The sequence below is a fragment of the Schistocerca americana genome, chromosome 1 (assembly GCF_021461395.2).
Source record: "Schistocerca americana isolate TAMUIC-IGC-003095 chromosome 1, iqSchAmer2.1, whole genome shotgun sequence".
In the NCBI taxonomy this organism is placed as follows: domain Eukaryota; kingdom Metazoa; phylum Arthropoda; class Insecta; order Orthoptera; family Acrididae; genus Schistocerca; species Schistocerca americana.
In genome coordinates this window covers 133,695,724-133,714,942 of record NC_060119.1, presented here as the reverse complement: position 1 = coordinate 133,714,942, position 19,219 = coordinate 133,695,724, and the positions used below count along the sequence as shown (strand labels likewise).

The 19,219-nt window shown below is 42.8% G+C and overlaps 1 non-coding gene across 1 annotated transcript; it reads right to left on the bottom strand.

Moving 5' to 3' along the window:
* Positions 1-13,883: 13,883 nt before the first annotated feature.
* On the bottom strand, positions 13,884-13,958 carry Trnat-ugu. Its single transcript has one exon. It is a non-coding gene; the product is annotated as a tRNA-Thr (tRNA).
* Positions 13,959-19,219: the final 5,261 nt, after the last annotated feature.

The window sequence follows — 19,219 nt, the reverse complement described above, 5'->3', positions numbered from 1 at the left end:
GGTTCGATTGTGTCTGATCAGCTAACGGGGGCGGACACCCTTAAAGCAAGAGTGTGACACAGCCACCAGCGAACAGCATTGGGAAGGACGCATTTTTCGGGAGGCTGTGGCTGAAGTCTGAAGCAAATGGACCTTTTGCGCTATGCGGTTCTGCAGTTATGGCAAGATATGCACATATTACATAAGTGATTTATCTGCAAGTCAAGTTACGTCTGAAGTGAATTTGTTTGGTGGTTATAAGTTTATAAGTATTTCTGATTGGTCGTAGACTCGTAGAATTAGACAATGTCAGACAATGAGGACAGTGCGGCATTCATGACGCTATTACTACAATGCATGCAGGTACGTTGGTTGTCTTTACTGTTCCGATGTGTGCAGCCAGTGTTGTGAATTCATCACTGCTGATGACCATGTGGTTGTGTCAGGGAGAGAATTCCTTTATTTTGCGACTGTTGAAAAAGTACCAACATTTCCTAAATCATCGTGGCTGTATGTTAGTAATAGCCACTTGGCAGGTACTGTTTTGAAACAATACAATCGTAGGAGATTATTATTGTGCTACTGTTGCAGTTAATTATCTTGATTACTGGTAGTGTAAGGCCGAGTGGCAACACTTACATTCCCGAGCCCACTTAATTCTGATCGAAGCAGTGGATACTTTGTTTAGTTGCTGTAACCAATGTACACCAGCGAAACTGGAGGACACTGGGCCTCGACAACATGTTAAGCCTTTACCACATCTGTCTGGTTTATTTAGGTGTGTAACAAGTTCGCCAGAACATGATTTTCGTGGTACATTCATTCTCAGAATTCACATTTTGGTACGTAACGTGATGTTAGGTGTCCTGCGGGTAAGTCAGGAAAGTTCGACAGATGTGGATGGTGCGGTTTGATTTCAGAGATGGAGAACCCGAGAAGGTAAGTTTGCTAAACACTAGATGCACGCACCCATGTTAGACTACAGCATCCTGATACAGGCAGTTTACATGTGGTACGTTCTTGGTTAGAGTTTAGACCGTCACTATTTCCTCTCGTACCCTGCCGATATGTTTTTTTTTGTTGGAAATGAGAAAGGTAACGAGTCAAATTCACGTAAAATACGAGCGTGGAGACTGAACGGTAATTTACGAGAATTGAGTAACCAGAGCGCAGACATCTGTTGTCATTTACCTCGATGAACCTACCAAAGAGTTGTGAAATCCATGCCACTCGGAATCGTTGCTGCATTGCATTCCAAAAGTGTAACAATGCGCAGGTGGTAATAACGCTTTGGGTTATCAGTGTGCATGCGGTCAGTGAAGGAGCACGTGTGGTGCGGTGGCCGTTATAAGGCGGTCGTCTTTGATACCCATCGGTTTTTGGCCTCCATCACTGAGCTGACAAGTGATTTGCAGCACTGTGTACCTGTCTAACCGCTGTCGGCAATGAGCAGTGGTCAACCACGACCTTCGCCATCACCACCTTCTTGCCAAGTAAGTTGACTCGCGGCGTGCGTTTTTCCTACATCGTGGTAGTAACATAAGCGACAGAGAGCGCATACGAGGATGCTGAACGTGAATTTCAGTATCTAAAGAGAGATTATAATCTAATAATAGTTTGGGATTGGAACGCGATAGTAGGGGAAAGTAGAAAGGCACGGAAGAATATTTGTTTGGTTCTAGGAATGAGAGAAGAGAAAAGCTAATTGAGTTTTGCAATAAATTTGAGCTATTTATAGCGTACGAGCTGTACAGAAATCACAAGAGACGGAAGTACATTTTGAAAATCCCAGGGAAGATTTCAGAGAAACTACGTCGTGGTGAAACAGATTCTGAAATGCCGGCCGGGGTGGCCGAGTGGTTCTAGGCGCTACAGTCTGGAACCGCGCGACCGCTACGACCGCAGGTTCGAATCCTGCCTCGGGCATGGATGTGTGTGATGTCCTTAGGTTAGTTAGGTTTAAGTAGTTCTAAGTTCTAGGGGACTGATGACCTCAGAAGTTAAGTCCCATAGTGGTCAGAGCCATTTGAACCATTTTAGATTCTGAAATCAGATATTTCACTGTAAGGTATACACAGGCAGATGTGGACTCGGATCGCAATTTAGTAATAACTGGTATTAGACAAGTTTTAAAGGATAGTTCTGAAGGATCAGTGAGGAAAGAAGTGAGATACCGATGTACTGAGTAACGATTAAATGTGTCTGAAGTTATATGATGGTGTAAATACTGCGATAATGAATACCACTGCTGGGTAGAAAAGGCGTAGACGGTACTTAGAACAGTAACAGAAGTTGAATAGGCAAACATGGGTACAAGGAAGGTAACTGCGAAGAAACCTTCACTGGCAGAACAAATACTTCAGTTGATTAAAGAAAGAAAAAATACAAAAATTTTCAGTGAAACGAAGGAAGACAGAGGTATAGGTCACTTAGGAATAAAATGAATAGGAATTCACACGAATGGTGAAATAACTGCAGGAAGAATCTGAAGAAATCGAAACAGAAATAGCTGACCAAAAAACTGATCAAGTGTTTAGGGAATTCAAAACCGCGTTTAGTGAAATTAGAAAGCAAGATCATCAGCACTGAGATCGGAATAAGAATTCCATTCTTAAAAGTACAATGAAGGCCTCTAAGAGGGGAAGGAGTTGTCTAATGCGCTAGAAGATGAAACTGGAGTTTATATGTAAGCCCCATGTTTCAGTATTGGGAACTGAGTTTAACAGAGCTTTGGAAGGCTTGTGATCAGATAAGGAAGAAGACATAGATAAAATAATTTTAAAATTCATTCTGGGGAATGGTAACCAAAGGTCTACGCAAGTTAGTGAGTAGAATCTACGAGACTGGGGACATACCATATGACTTTTGGAACAATATCATCCTCACAATCCTAAAAGCACTAATAGCAAATAAGTGGGAGTGCTGTCCCACAATCAGTTTACGGCTCATGGATCCACGTTGCTGACAAATAGAAAATACACAGGAAAATGTAAATGAAAAATTGAGGATGTGTTAGATGATCAGTTTGGCTTTCGGCGAAGGTTTGGGCATCAGAGAGGCAGTTCTTAGTTTGCAGTTGATAATGGAAGCAGGACTTAAAAGAACCATGACTATCGTGGATGTGCCAAACTACAAATAACATTTGACAATATGAAATGGTTCAAGGTGTTCGAAATTGTGAGAAAAACAGAAGTGAACTGTACTAAAAGAAGAGTAATATACAACAAGGAACAATAATAATCGAACACCAAGGACGAAGTGCACGAATTCAAAAGTATTTTAGAGAGAACAGATTTTTGCCTCTATTTTTCAATTAATGCGTCGAAGAAGCAATGACAGCAATAAAGAAGAAGAAAATTTGGATTAAAATTCTGGGTGAGAGGATATCAAGAGCTCTGATTAGATTCACTGATGACATTGCTATCCTCGACGAAAGTGAAGACGAGTTACAGAACGTATTGAAGGGAATGAAAAGTGATGAGTACAGAACATGGACTGAGAGTTAACCGTAAAAAGGCAAAAATAATTACGAGTAGGAGAACACAAATTGACAAAGAGTTCACTTCAAAATTACTGGCATGAAGTAGAGTAAGTGAAGAAATTCTGATGCCAAGGAGGCAAAATAAAGGACGGTCGAAGCAAAGAGGATGTAAAAACCACACCATTACTGGCAAAGAGGGCACTTCTGGGCAAAATAAGTCTTAATATCAAACATAGTCCTTAATCTGAGGAAGAGAATGTTGAAAATTGGGTGGAGTGATGTGGTAAGGAATGAGAACATTCTCCGCAGAAACGGCAAAGAAAGGAACTTGTAGAAAACTGACAAGGAGGAGAGACTGTAGGATAGACCATGTGTTAAGACACCAGGAAGTAACTTATGGCACTAGAGGAAGCTGTAGAGAGTAAAATCTGCAAGGGAACACAGACGTGGAATAGATCCAGTGAGTATTTCAGGACGTAGGATGCAAGTGCTACAGCGAGATGCAGAGTTTGGCGCAAGGGAGGAGTTTTGGGCAGGCCGCTTTAAATCAGTAGACTGATGACTCAAAAAATAAAAATTAGGTACACCTTCGACACAGACGTCTTCTGAATATACCACTGTCCGGACGTTTCGATGAGTGTCATTTTCATCAATCTTCTAGCGAGGTATCCATGGACCGCGGCCGTCCTCTATATACAGCTGGTCAGACAGCCTCCCAGCTGAGCTGCAGCACCTTAAGGATGTGTTTCGTCAGAATGGTTACAGCGAAGCGCACATTAGATGTGCGTTGAGGAAGAAAAAGAGTGACACAGCCATCCACAAAGAAGAGGAAGAGGAAAAGAAACTCGCCTTTATCCCCTACATTGGGCCCCCATCAGCCAAAATTGCAAGAATAATGGGGAAAAACAACATCAAAGCAATTTTTCGACCACCTCCAGTACATTGGTCAAACGCAACGCTACATCACGCAATGCTGCCAGGAACACATTAGATGCGTATGGCTGGGGCACAAGGACAAATCGGCCGCGGCAGAAAACAGCCTCAGTGAGGGACACACTTACCAATTTGAAGAAACTCTTTGCCGAGCCAGTGGCTTCTGGGAGAGCATCATCATGGAGTCAGTCGAAATAAGATTACATGACAATCTCGTCATCAGGGACGAGGGCTACCATTTAAGTGGAATCCTGCAATAGCAGCTATACGCCGGGACTGTGCTCAGCTGCTTGCGCTACGCAATTCTAAGCTAGACTAAAGGCCGGTTCCCACTAGAGCATGGCAGCGTGGCGTGCGGCAACGGCAGCGGCAAGCGTTTTCTGCTTTGACGCGGCGGCTCGCGGAATTGGCGTTCCCATCTGGAAGCGGCAGACGCTAGCGGTAGCCAATGATGGACAGCCACTGAGGTACAGGGAGGGACCCACTAAAACGCCCGGTGCGTTTGACTAACTATCTCTTACACCTACATGAAGGAAAGACGAAGTTGGGTGAAGACATAGCAGTTTTTCATTTTCTGTACAATGTACTCTTTCACATATTTCATTATTCATGTTTTCTCATTTCACCATATACAGATTTCATGACTACCGTTCATGATTCTTCACTATCTCCTAACACACTGAAACAACATACGTTAAAATAGATTATTCAGATAGTTAAGCTAGACAAAAATTTAAAATGTGATAGGGTAGCAGGTACAGGAAAACAGTAAGAACACAAAGGCTAGGGGGAAGGGATGAAAGTGGAAGCCACCTGATAGAATTTACCAGAGAGCAAATTGTAATCGTCACCAGCACCTTGCTTAAGAATCACGAAAGAATAATATATACTTGGAACAGAGTTTTCGAAACCAGATTTTAAATTATAAGATATTTCCTGGTGCAGACGCAAACCTACAATAATTTATTGATTACGAGCTGCAGTTTACAACTAAAGAGACAGTAAACGGTAGCAAATTAAGGAGATGGAACTTGAATAAGTCAAGACCCGCAGCTTTTCGATAATCTTAAAGTTACCATAATGCAACGACTGACTGAAACAGAGGATGGAATCCACTAGAATACGAATGGATATCTTTGAGAGAGGAAGTGGTGAATGCAGCAGAGTATGTGAACGGGAAAAAGGTACAGTAGAAAAAAGGTGATATATTAAATTTGACAAGAGGGAAAAATATAAAAATGCAGCAAATAAAGTAGGCCATGGGAAACAGAAATATCTAAACTTGACGTTGACAGAAAGTCTAAAATTGCAACGTGATTTTGCACTTAGAAAACATAGGAAAGTGAAAATGAGAAAGAAGAAAGGAAACTTTGCTCAGAGGAGAAGCAACTGTAAAGGACTCATCTGGCAAGCCAGAACTAAGCAAATAAGAGAATGCTAGAAAGCGGAAGGAATATGTAGAGAGGAGAGCGGGAGGGTTTGTACAAACTAACATAAGCACAATGTTAGATTCCTGTGAGGTGTCTGAACATGCAAGGCAAGAGAGATCCTACCACTTAGCTAAGTAGACACACTGAAGAACTGCGAAACTGTGTTTACAGCATTTGCATGTTTAGAGAAAGGTTTTGACAATCTTAATTAGAACATTCTTTGAAGCTCTGGAAATGTCATCGATAAAACATAGGGACACAAGATTATCTACAACTTGTACAGAAACCAAACTGCATTTCTAAGACTTCAATGACTTGAAAGGGAAGCAGTAATTGAGAAGGCAGAAGTAGAGAGGATATAAAATGAAGACTGTCAATAGCAGGAAAAGCTTTCTGAAACAGAAAATTTGTTCACATCAAATATAAATTCTAATGATTGGGTACTATTTTACAAAGGTATTTGTGTGGAGTGCGGTATTTGTGTGCAGTGCAACCTTGTATGTAAGTGAAAAGTGGGCGATGAACAGTTCTGTCAAGAAGACAATGGACGCTTTCAAAATGTGGTGATCAATAAGACTGCTGAAGATTAGATATTGAGAATCGTATAACTAAAGAAGAGGTACGGAATTAAATAGAGGAGCAAGAGGAAATTACGGCACAACTTTGACTACAAGAGCAGTAAGTTGACAGGACATATTATGAGGCGTCAAAGAGATAGGACAAAGGGGTTGGGTGATAGTATTCTGATAGTAATCATCTGTTGAAATGCTATTCTACTATTTTATCTGTTAATGTAAGCAGTGAATTTACTCTTCCATGCACTCCTCCACAAAACATTTAAATCAAAACTGAAATCAGCTGAACACCAAATCTTTCAACCACTGTCTGACAACTATTGCATTCACTTTCAACTTTCTATAACTATCACTGGCTAACCACACACACATACAGATATAAGGAGAACAGAAGTAAACAAACATTAGTTTTCAGCATATAATTCTTTAGGTTGGCAGCATGTACATCAACAAACCAAACAGGAACGGACATGATGTGAACACACTGTAGTTACGACTTCAAATCAGTGTTTTCGGTAAAATTTCTACACCTACTGACAGAAGAAAAAAGAGCGAACATGAAAATGTGCTTATGTTCCATAATCTAAGTTTTAGTTCAACCTCCAGCATGTGACCAGGTGAGGGGAAACGCAGATGTCCGCCAAAAACTCGATTCACTGTAAGTAAGCAGTATTTTCACGTAAAAAGAGATGTGAACTGTTTTATAATCTGCAAGTATCACATATCAAAACAAAACTGAATCATTCTAGATTCCACCAAAGATGCCTTAAAGTAAAAGGCGAAACGCGTCTTGAACCAATAAAGTACACTGGATAAAGAATAAAACGTTTGTTACTTACCAAAGGAAATAATCAGTAGTTGTAGATACTTAGCAAATTACATCTTAAGACATACCAGCAAATTAGTCTTGGTTTAACTTCTCATTACACATGCTATTAAATGCCGTTTAAAAAATTCATCAACCCCTTCTGAAAAACTGTAGTTACTTTCATATCTTGGTAGATAGACAGATTTTGGATGTTTATCATGTGACGAAATACATGACTTTTTACAAGTTATTGTTTGCAAAAAAAAAAAAAAAACAAGTTTCGATTTCTTGAACCTTTCACGAAATTTGCAGTCTATACAACCACGTGGTTTACGACGAGCAGGACGAGTATCGGTCGCGTTGCGAGCGATCCGTGCGTGACACCACACAGCCCGTCCGCCGACATATCATTCAATATCTCGAGAACGGTGATAGCTATCATTCTGATCTCACCTTTAAAAGCAATTTCGATGTGTTGACTAAATTTCATACGCAATAATGTATTACCTAAAATGAACTGTGCGCAAAGTCCACGCAATGCGTTTCTACCTCTGCACACTCATTAAAAATTCGTGTAAAGGTTTACGTAAATGCGATACAGCAAGTAACCACGAAGAATAACGAAAATAAAATTCAGTCCTTTATCGAGAGAAGATATCAGGCTGTAACATGCCGAAGAATCAAATTTTTCTGCCAAATAGTTTCCTTGGAATCGGATGATAAGCATTTCATAGCTGCCGCCGCGTCCGCGCCAGCGGTTCGCCGAAAGTTCGTGTGGCCCATGGATTCCATACCTGACGTCACGCTCAGCGCGTTCTGTGATTTGCGGCGCGCACCTGGAGCGCGGCACGCACCAGCGGAAGCGGTTCGACATGGGCAAACCGCGAAGCAGAGCCCGCCGCGCCGCTGACGCCGTTTTCATGGCAACCACGCCGCTACCGCGCGGTTTTGATGCGCGGCAGCCCTAGTGGGAACTGGCCTTTAAGGCCGGATCCCAGTAGTGCACGGCAGCGCGGCGTGCGGCAATGGCAGCGGCAAGCGTTTTCTGCTTTGACGCGGTGGCTCGCGGAATTGGCGTTCCCATCTGGAAGCGGCAGATGCTTGCGGTAGCCAATGACGGACACCCACTGAGGTACGGGGGGTGGGACCCACCGAAACAACCAGTGTGTTTGAATAACTATATCTTACACCTACACGAAGGAAAGACAAAGGTGCGTGAAGACAGACCAATTTTTCATTTTCTGTACAATGTACTCTTTCACATATTTAATTATTCATGTTTTTTCATTTCAACATAAACAGATTTCATGACTACCATTCGTGATTGAAACAATGTACGATAAAAGAGATTATTCAGGTAGTTAAGGGAGACAAAAATTGAAAATGTGATACGGTAGCAGGTACACGAAAACAGTAAGAACACAAAGGCTAGGTGGAAGGGATGAAAGTGGAAGCCACCTGATAGAATTTCCCACAGAGCATAATGTAATTATCGCCAGCACCTTACTTAAGAATCACGAAAGAATAATATATATTTGGAACAGAGTTTTCGAAACCACATTTTAAATTGTAAGGCATTTCCTGGTGCAGACACAAACCTGACTGAAGACTGTCAATAGCAGGAAAAGCGTTCTGAAAAAGAAAATTTGCTCACATCGAATATAAATTCTAATGGTTGGGTACTATTTTACGAAGGTATTTGTGTGGAGTGCAGCCTTGTATGTAAGTGAAACGTGGACGATGAACACTTCTGTCAAGAAGACAATGGATGCTTTCAAAACGTGGTGATCAATAAGAAGGCTGAAGAATAGATATGAGGATCGTGTGACTAAAGAAGAGGTACGGAATTAAATAGAGGAGGAAGAGGAAATTATGGCACAACTTTGACAACAATAGGGGTTAGTTGACAGGACGTATTATGCGGCATCAAAGAGTGAGGAAAAAGGGGTTGGGTGATAGTATTCTGATAATAATCATCTGTTGAAATACTATTCCACTATTTTATCTATTAATGTGAGCAGTGAATTTACTCTTCCATGCACTCCACCACAAAACTTTTAAATCAAAACTGAAATCAACTGAACACCAAATCTTTCAACCACTGTCTGACAACTATTGCATTCACTTTCAACTTTCTGTAACTATCACTGGCTAACCACACACACATACAGATATAAGGAGAACAGAAATAAACAAACATTAGTTTTCAGCATATAATTCTTTAGGTTGGCAGCATGTACATCAACAAACCATACGGGAAGGGACATGAGGTGAACACACTGTAGTTACGACTTCACATCAGTGTTTTCGGTAAAATTTCTACACCTAGTGACAGAAGAAAAAAGAGCGAACATGAAAATGTGCTTATGTTCCATAATCTAAGGTTTAGTTCAACCTCCAGCATGTGACCAGGTGAGGGGAAACGCAGATGTCCGCCAAAAACTCGATTCACTGTAAGTAAGCAGTATTTTCACGTAAAAAGAGATGTGAACTGTTTTATAATCTGCAAGTATCACATATCAAAACAAAACTGAATCATTCTAGATTCCACCGAAGATGCCTTAAAGTAAAAGGCGAAACGCGTCTTGAATCAGTAAAGTACACTGGATAAAGAAAAAAAGGTTTGTTACTTACCAAAGGAAATAATCAGTAGCTGTAGATATGTAGTGAATTACATCTTATGACATACCAGCAAATTAGTTTCGGTTTAACTTCTCATTCTACATGCTATTAAATGCTGTTTAAAAATATTCATCTATCCCTTCTGAAAAACTGTAGTTACTTTTATAAACAGATTTAGGATATTTATCATGCGCCTAAATACATGAGTTTTCACAAGTTATCGTTTGCAAAAAAACACGTTTCGATTTCTCGAACCGTTTACGATATTTGCAGTTGATACAACCACATGGTTTACGACGAGCAGGATGAAGTACCAGTCGCGTCGCGAGCAACCTGCGCGTGGTCACGTCACAGCCCATCCGCCGACATATCATTCAATATCTCGAGAACGGCGATAGCTATCGATCTGCTCTCAGCTTTAAAAACAATTTCGATGTGTTGACTAAATTTCATACGCAATAATGTATTACCTAAAATGAACTGTACGCAAAGTCCACGCAATGCGTTTTTACCTCTGCACACTCATTAAAATTTCGTGTAAAGGTTTACGTAAATGAGATACAGCAAGTAACCACGAAGAATAACGAAAAGAAATTCGGTCCTTTATCGAGAGAAGATATCAGACTGTAACATGCCCAAGAATCAAATTTTTCTGCCGAATAGTTTCTGGGAATCAGATGATAAGTATTTCATAGCTGCCGCCGCATCCGCGCCAGCGGTTCGCCGAAAGTTCGTGTGGCCCGGGGTTCCGTACCTGATGTCAAACTCAGCGCGTTCTTTAAGGCGGTTCCCACTAGGGCTGCGCGTCAGCGTCGTGGTTGCCATGGAAACGGCGTCAGCGGCACGGCGCGGCGGGCTCTGCATCGCGGTTTGACCATGTAGAACCGCTTCCGCTGCTGCGTGACGCGCCCCAGGTGCGCGCCGCCAATCACAGACCGCGCTGAGCGTGACGTCAGGTACGCAACCCCGGGCCACAAGAACTTCCGCCGAACCGCTGGCGCGGACGCAGCGGCAGCTATGAAATACTTATCATCCGATTCCAAGGAAACTATTCGGTAGAAAAATTTGATTCTTGGGCATGTTACAGCCTGATATCTTCTCTCGATAAAGGGCCGAATTTCTTTTCGATATTCGTCGTGGTTACTTGCTGTATCGCATTTATGTAAACCTTTACACGAAATTTTAATGAGTGTGCAGAGGTAAAAACGCATTGCGTGGACTTTGCGTACAGTTCATTTTAGGTAATACATTATTGCGTATGAAATTTAGTCAACATATCGAAATTGTTTTTAAAGCTGAGAGCAGATCGATAGCTATCACCGTTCTCGAGATATTGACTGATACGTCGGCGGACGGGCTGTGCCGTGACCGCAGCGAGTTGCTCGCGACGCGACCGGTACTTCGTCCTGCTCGTCGTAAACCATGTGGTTGTATCAACCGCAAATTTCGTAAACGGTTCAAGAAATCGAAACGTGTTTTTTGCAAACGATAACTTGTAGAAAGTCATGTATTTCGTCGCATGATAAATATCCTAAATCTGTTTATCTACCGAGATATGAAAGTAACTACAGTTTTTCAGAAGGGATAGATGAAATTTTTTGAATGGCATTAATAGCATGTCGAATGAGAAGTTAAACCGAAACTAATTTGCTGGTATGTCATAAGATGTAATTTACTAAATATGTAGAGCTATTGAATATTTCCTTTCTTTTTTCTTTATCCAGTGTACTTTACTGATTCAAGACGCGTTTCGCCTTTTACTTTAAGGCATCTTCGGTGGAATCTAGAATGACTCAGTTTTGTTTTGATCTGTGATACTTGCAGATTATAAAACAGTTCAAATCTCTTTTTACGTGAGTGACTGATTACTTACAGTGAATTGAGTTTTTGGAGGACATATACGTTTCCCCTCACCTGGTCACATGCTGGAGGTTGAACTAAAACTTAGATTATGGAACATAAACACATCTTCATGTTCGCTCTTTTTTCTTCTGTCACTAGCAGTAGACGTTTTACCGAAAACTCTGATTTAAAGTGTAACTACAGTGTGTTCACCTCATGTCCCTTCCTGTCTGGTTTGTTTATGTACATGTTGCCAACCTGCAGAATTATATGCTGAAAACTAATGTTTGTTTATTTTTGTTCTCCTTATATCTGTATGTGTGTGTGGCTAGCCAGTGATAGTTATAGAAAGTTGAAAGTGAATCCAGTAGTTGTCAGACAGTGGTTGAAAGATTTGGTGTTCAGCTGATTTCAGTTTTGGTTTAAATGTTTCAAAGAGTGCATGGTAGAGTAAATTCACTGCTTACATTAATAGATAAAATAGTAGAATAGTATTTCAACAGATGGTAATTATCAGAATACTATCACCCAACCCCTTTGTCCTCACTCTTTGACGCCCCATATTACGTCCTGTCAACTAACCCCTATTGTTGTCAAAGTTGTGCCGTAATTTCCTCTTCCTCCTCTATTTAATTCCGTACCTCTTCTTTAGTCACACGATCCTCGTATCTAAGGTTCAGCATTCTTATGAATCACCACGTTTTGAAAGCGTCCATTGTCTTCTTGACAGAACTGTTCATCGTCCACGTTTCACTTACATACAAGGCTGCACTCCACACAAATACCTTTGTAAAATAGTATCCAACCATTAGCATTTATATTCGGTGTGAACAAATTTTCTTTTTCAGAACGCTTTTCTTGCTATTGACAGTCTTCAGTCAGGTTTGCGTCTGCACCAGGAAATGCCTTACAATTTAAAATCTGGTTTCGAAAACTGTTCCAAATATATATTATTCTTTCGTGACTCTTAAGCAAGGTGCTGGCGATGATTACATTATGCTCTGTGGGAAATTCTATCAGGTGGCTTCCACTTTCATCCCTTCCACCTAGCCTTTGTGTTCTTACTGTTTTCGTGTACCTGCTAACGTACCACATTTTAAATTTTTGTCTCGCTTAACTATCTGAATAATCTCTCTTGTTGTACATTGTTTCAATGTGTTAGGAGATAGTGAACAATCGTGAACGGTAGTCATGAAATCTGTTTATGGTGAAATGAGAAAACATGAATAATGAAATATGTGAAAGAGTACATTGTATAGAAAATGAAAAATTGGTATGTCTTCACCCAACTTCGTCTTTCCTTCATGTAGGTGTAAGATATAGTTAATCAAACGCACCGCGCGTTTCAGTGGGTCCTGCCCCGTACCTCAGTGGCTGTCCGTCATTGGCTACCGCTAACGTCTGCCGCTTCCAGATGGGAACGCCAATTCCGCGAGCCGCCGCGTCAACGCGGAAAACGCTTGCCGCTGCCGTTGCCGCACGTCGCGCTGCCGCGCTCTAGTGGGAACCGGCCTTTAAAGGGAAGGCGGCCACCGGCCCCACGCGGCTTACTCCCCCCCCCCCCCCCCCCAAACACCAGCGGCCCAGCGCCGGTAGGAGAGGTGGGGAGGTACGACCGCCGCGCGCCTCTGACCATCTATATATAGATGTATTTGGTATAAATTGAATATGTAATTTTGTCCAACACAGACTGAAAAATAGCAGGAGCCGAGGCACAACCGAACGGAAGGCATCGAAACTTGAACAATCCAAGGTGGGTCTGCTCCTGTAAACTGAATGATGGGCCGAATGTAGGAAGTGAATAGGAGCAGGTGAGGTAAAAATCTCGGCACTGGTTTTTACGTGAAAGCCATTTAATAGAGAATATTACTCCATGACATACGTAACTTTGCACTGAGGAGGACATAGGTGCGAAGCCAGATCTATCAAAGCTCACAAAAGTTACACAAGCAAAATCTGTAGTAGCTCGCCCACTATGAAATAGAAACAATGTTGCTTGGTCGTCTACTCGGAATCAAATGGGCAGAATCCGGAGCGGCGCTCATAGAGCTGCACAGCGCCAGCTAGAGGGCGCTGTCGCCTGAGTTGGTTTCATAGTGCCAACTTAAGAACTTGCACCTACGCTGTGGCATCGTAGCTACCAATACCACGTAAATCAAGACCCTAAGCTGTCGATAGGCGTTGATACACATCAACGGGGACAGCTGAAAGTGTGCCCCGACCGGGACTCGAACCCGGGATCTTCTGCTTACATGGCAGATGCTCTGTCCATCTGAGCCACCGACGGCACAGAGGATAGTACGACTGCACGTATTTATCCCTTGCACGCTCCCCATGAGACCCCACATTCCCAACTTAATGTCCACACACTACATTCGTAGTGCCCCTGCCCATTACACTCATTACTCACAGCAGACAATCTTACTGAGTTCCGTAAGAGTTCGGGCAATGCGTGTGCAACACAGAAGAAGAAAGTCAATAAGAGGTTAGCCTTAACTATATGAGGATAGTATCTGTTCTTTCGGACGTGTTCGAAAGAACAGGTACCATCTTCATATTCCTACACTGTCGTTGCGTTTCCCCATAAGACAAAAAAAATGTCCTATTTTACAAACCCTTCACTGACATTGTGTTCCAACACGGCAGCACAATTGTAAACGTATTTTATTCCCACTTAAAAGACTTTTTTAATCCATGGAAAATCAGAGTACATTGTATCTGAATATATTACACATTGTGTTAACGGTCAATCTCACATAATAATGTAGAGAGCAGTTCATGTTTAATGAAGACAAGGGGGCGCAAACATTTTGACCGAACATTCGACAAAAAATAACAAAATTTTAACAAAGCTTTCAAATATTTTGTGAAATTATTTCTGTAAAAGAAAGAAAGGAAATAAGTTAGGGAAATATTTGGCGCAGCTTTCAGTGATGTTCGAAATCTTGTCAGCAGCTGAGGTGCTCAGACGTTCGTGACGTAAGGAGGCCACTGAGTGAAATTCCACTACAAATACAGGGTGTAAATTTTAAGTTGACAAACCAGAATAGCTCGAAAAATAAGCTTCATACGAAAAAATGTGTAGAATCCAAAGTTGATTATTTTCGAGGGCGACATCTGCTGGTGTTAAAATTAGCCGGTCACCCCAGCTCCCTAGGGATGGGGCGGGAGGCAACTTTAAATTTAAATTGTTTAAGACAAAATGTACGTTTCCAGAATGGAAACATCCCCCAGGCTGTGGCTAAGCCATGTCTCCGCAATATCCTTTCTTTCAGGAGTGCTAGTTCTGCAAGGTTCGCAGGAGAGCTTCTGTAAAGTTTGGAAGGTAGGAGACGAGGTACTGGCAGAAGTAAAGCTGTGAGTACCGGGCGTGAGGCGTGCTTCGGTAGCTCAGTTGGTAGAGCACTTGCCCGCGAAAGGCAAAGGTCCCGAGTTCGAGTCTCGGTCGGGCACACAGTTTTAATCTGCCAGGAAGTTGCAAAATGTACGTTGTTTTTCATGTAGAATCTGATTCTGCAATAAAAAAGAGAGTTCTCAAGTTAAATTTGCACCCTGTATATCCTCTAGTAGGTACTCTCTAAAATTCTGAACTTCAAGTTCTCAGTCGGTATCACATTTGCATACACATGATTTCGAGCATTATTCAAAAACGCATCCAACATTTCTCCGTTATATTTTTTACGTTAGCAAATCATTTCACAAAACATTTGACCGGTTCTTTTTTTGAAGTTTTGTTCATAAAGCATTGAGCATCATACACTCCTGGAAATTGAAATAAGAACACCGTGAATTCATTGTCCCAGGAAGGGGAAACTTTATTGACACATTCCTGGGGTCAGATACATCACATGATCACACTGACAGAACCACAGGCACATAGACACAGGCAACAGAGCATGCACAATGTCGGCACTAGTACAGTGTATATCCACCTTTCGCAGCAATGCAGGCTGCTATTCTCCCATGGAGACGATCGTAGAGATGCTGGATGTAGTCATGTGGAACGGCTTGCCATGCCATTTCCACCTGGCGCCTCAGTTGGACCAGCGTTCGTGCTGGACGTGCAGACCGCGTGAGACGACGCTTCATCCAGTCCCAAACATGCTCAATGGGGGACAGATCCGGAGATCTTGCTGGCCAGGGTAGTTGACTTACACCTTCTAGAGCACGTTGGGTGGCACGGGATACATGCGGACGTGCATTGTCCTGTTGGAACAGCAAGTTCCCTTGCCTGTCTAGGAATGGTAGAACGATGGGTTCGATGACGGTTTGGATGTACCGTGCACTATTCAGTGTCCCCTCGACGATCACCAGTGGTGTACGGCCAGTGTAGGAGATCGCTCCCCACACCATGATGCCGGGTGTTGGCCCTGTGTGCCTCGGTCGTATGCAGTCCTGTGTGGCGCTCACCTGCACGGCGCCAAACACGCATACGACCATCATTGGCACCAAGGCAGAAGCGACTCTCATCGCTGAAGACGACACGTCTCCATTCGTCCCTCCATTCACGCCTGTCGCGACACCACTGGAGGCGGGCTGCACGATGTTGGGGCGTGAGCGGAAGACGGCCTAACGGTGTGCGGGACCGTAGCCCAGCTTCATGGAGACGGTTGCGAGTGGTCCTCACCGATACCCCAGGAGCAACAGTGTCCCTAATTTGCTGGGAAGTGGCGGTGCGGTCCCCTACGGCACTGCGTACGATCCTACGGTCTTGGCGTGCATCCGTGCGTCGCTGCGGTCCGGTCCCAGGTCGACGGGCACGTGCACCTTCCGCCGACCACTGGCGACAACATCGATGTACTGTGGAGACCTCACGCCCCACGTGTTGAGCAATTCGGCGGTACGTCCACCCGGCCTCCCGCATGCCCACTATACGCCCTCGCTCAAAGTCCGTCAACTGCACATACGGTTCACGTCCACGCTGTCGCGGCATGCTACCAGTGTTAAAGACTGCGATGGAGCTCCGTATGCCACGGCAAACTGGCTGACACTGACGGCGGCGGTGCACAAATGCTGCGCAGCTAGCGCCATTCGACGGCCAACACCGCGGTTCCTGGTGTGTCCGCTGTGCCGTGCGTGTGATCATTGCTTGTACAGCCCTCTCGCAGTGTACGGAGCAAGTACGGTGGGTCTGACACACCGGTGTCAATGTGTTCTTTTTTCCATTTCCAGGAGTGTATTTTACCACTATTGTAGTATTATTAAGAGTATACAGATGAAGCGAAAGCAGAAAAGTTTCAGTTCATGGTGTGATTTGAAATTCTTTGTTATCTCAGTTGCATAGCTAACAGGAAGTGTCTGAAATAGCTGTTTTGCATCAAATAACTACTGTAATTTTTTCTTACTTACCCTGATTACTAAGAAGGAAGAAAATGTTTTTTGCAAAACTAAATCTCACGCTGGTCAGTGTAATAATGAGCACGACGAGAAGATTCAACAAATTTGAGTTAACACAGGGGCTTACCTACAGTCGTTTTTCCCAAGCGCCGTTCGCGAGTGAAACAGTGAAGTGAGGATCAGTTAGTAGTACCACACACCGCAAGGTGGTTTGCGAAGTATGATTTAGATGCAATCCATATGGCTACGAATATTTGGACAAAAAAACAGTGCGTATGTTTTCGAAGTCTTGTTTTTGCTCCACCAAAATCTGGCGAGTTTATGAAAGGTACTCGATAGAAACCTTCTGTACATAGCCCCCTTAGTTTTCCAAACTTTCAGTGGGTAATTTACTCCTTTACTGTTTCTGCAGGAACTGAGCTTCGTTTCTCTACTTCTAGTGATGCTGCCATAGAGGAGAAAGCGCGTTATTCCAGCTACATGGAACAGGTTAACAGAAGTCCTGGGAAAAACAAGGTGCAATGTTCCTAACAATTGTATCTGTGTCATCCTGTACACGGGGAAAGCATCAAGTGACTAATGCTGGTGTAAAATATTAAGATTTTGGTGGTAAGATCACAGTCCTTTTACAGCTCTTTACAAGTTAGCATGTATTCAAAATAATTTAAGAAACCTTTCAGAAAAGAGAAAGTGACGTTTGAACAATATCTATTGATCTAAAAATACACAAAATATTGGGAAAGGAGCAGTATTGCTCCTACAATAGGTATCAAAAGCGGCAGGCTAGAAGTGAGGTGGTGGAGTGTTGGTGTTGTGAAGAGCTTTTCAAGAGAGAGCTTGGCTAAAAGCAGAAGTCAGTTGCCGCCCTGGAATTCCAGAGTATCCGGCCGACTCGGGAAGAGTCACGTCCGAAGACTATCGCAAGCTGCTGAGGGTGCGTGACCAGACTTCCGCCGTCTGGAGAGGAACTTCTGGAACGAACAGCTGGCTCACTGGAGGAATCGCTTTTTGAGGGACCAGGACACTATCTGTGACTTAGGGCTATGGCTCGCTTCTTTAACTGATAGCCAAAGGGTCGTGAGTCCCCGGTTCGACAGCAGACACTGGATAAATTATGAATAAAAATCAGCAGTGGCTGCTGAAGGGAGTCACCCTTGGTAGTTTTATATGTATCACTTTTTACATCTCGTCATCTGAAATCAAAAAAGGTTTATTTTTTTTGTTTTCGTCCATTTGAGACTTAAAATCGCGATATGATACCGCGCTTCGAGAATTTTATCGGGATTATTCAGTTTTCATTATCGCACCTAAAAATTAAAGTTACGTAATTATTTTGTGTTTGCGGGTTTATGTCCTCAGTACGGGGAAATACTGAAACCCCTGCGCCACTGTATCGTTGACCTCACCACAGCTGCCAACATAAAATTGTGCAGCACATTCATATAGTACAATATTGTGTGGTCATTCGTGTTCGTCAGCAGTGGGAATGTTGATGCTGTGTCAGGTCGTTTAAAACGCCTAAGTACACTAAGACAAAAACCGACGCACAAAGAAGAAGTTAACTACTTGGGACGGATATCGGTAGGTATGACGTACATGTACAGGCAAAAAAAATGATTACAATTTCTGAAAAATTGGATGATTTATTCAGGAGAAAGAGCCTCACAAATTGAGGAGTTAATGCGTTGGTCTACCTCTGGTTCTTACGCAAGCAACTGTTCTGCTTCGCATTGATCGAAAAACCTATTGAGTGTCCTCCTGAGGCATATTATGCCAAATCTTGTCCAGTTGACACGTTAGATCGTCTAATTCGGGAGCTGGTTGGATGGCTCTGCGCATGACGCTCGAAACGTTCTCCGTTCTACATCTACATCTACATGGTTACTCTGCAATTCACACTTGTGTGCCTGGCAGAGGGTTCATCGAACCATTTTCATACTACTTCTCTACCATTCCACTTTCGAATGGCGCGTGGGGAAAAGGAACACCTAAATCTTTCCGTTCGAGCTCTGATTTTCCTTATTTTATTATGATGATCATTTCTCCCTACGTAGGTGGATGTCAACAAAATATTTTCGCATTCGGAAGAGAAAGTTGGTGATTGAAATTTCGTAAATAGTTCTCGCTGCAAAGAAAACCGCCTTTGTTACAGTGACTGCCACCACAACTCGCGTATCGTATCAGTGACACTCTCACCCCTATTGCGCGATAA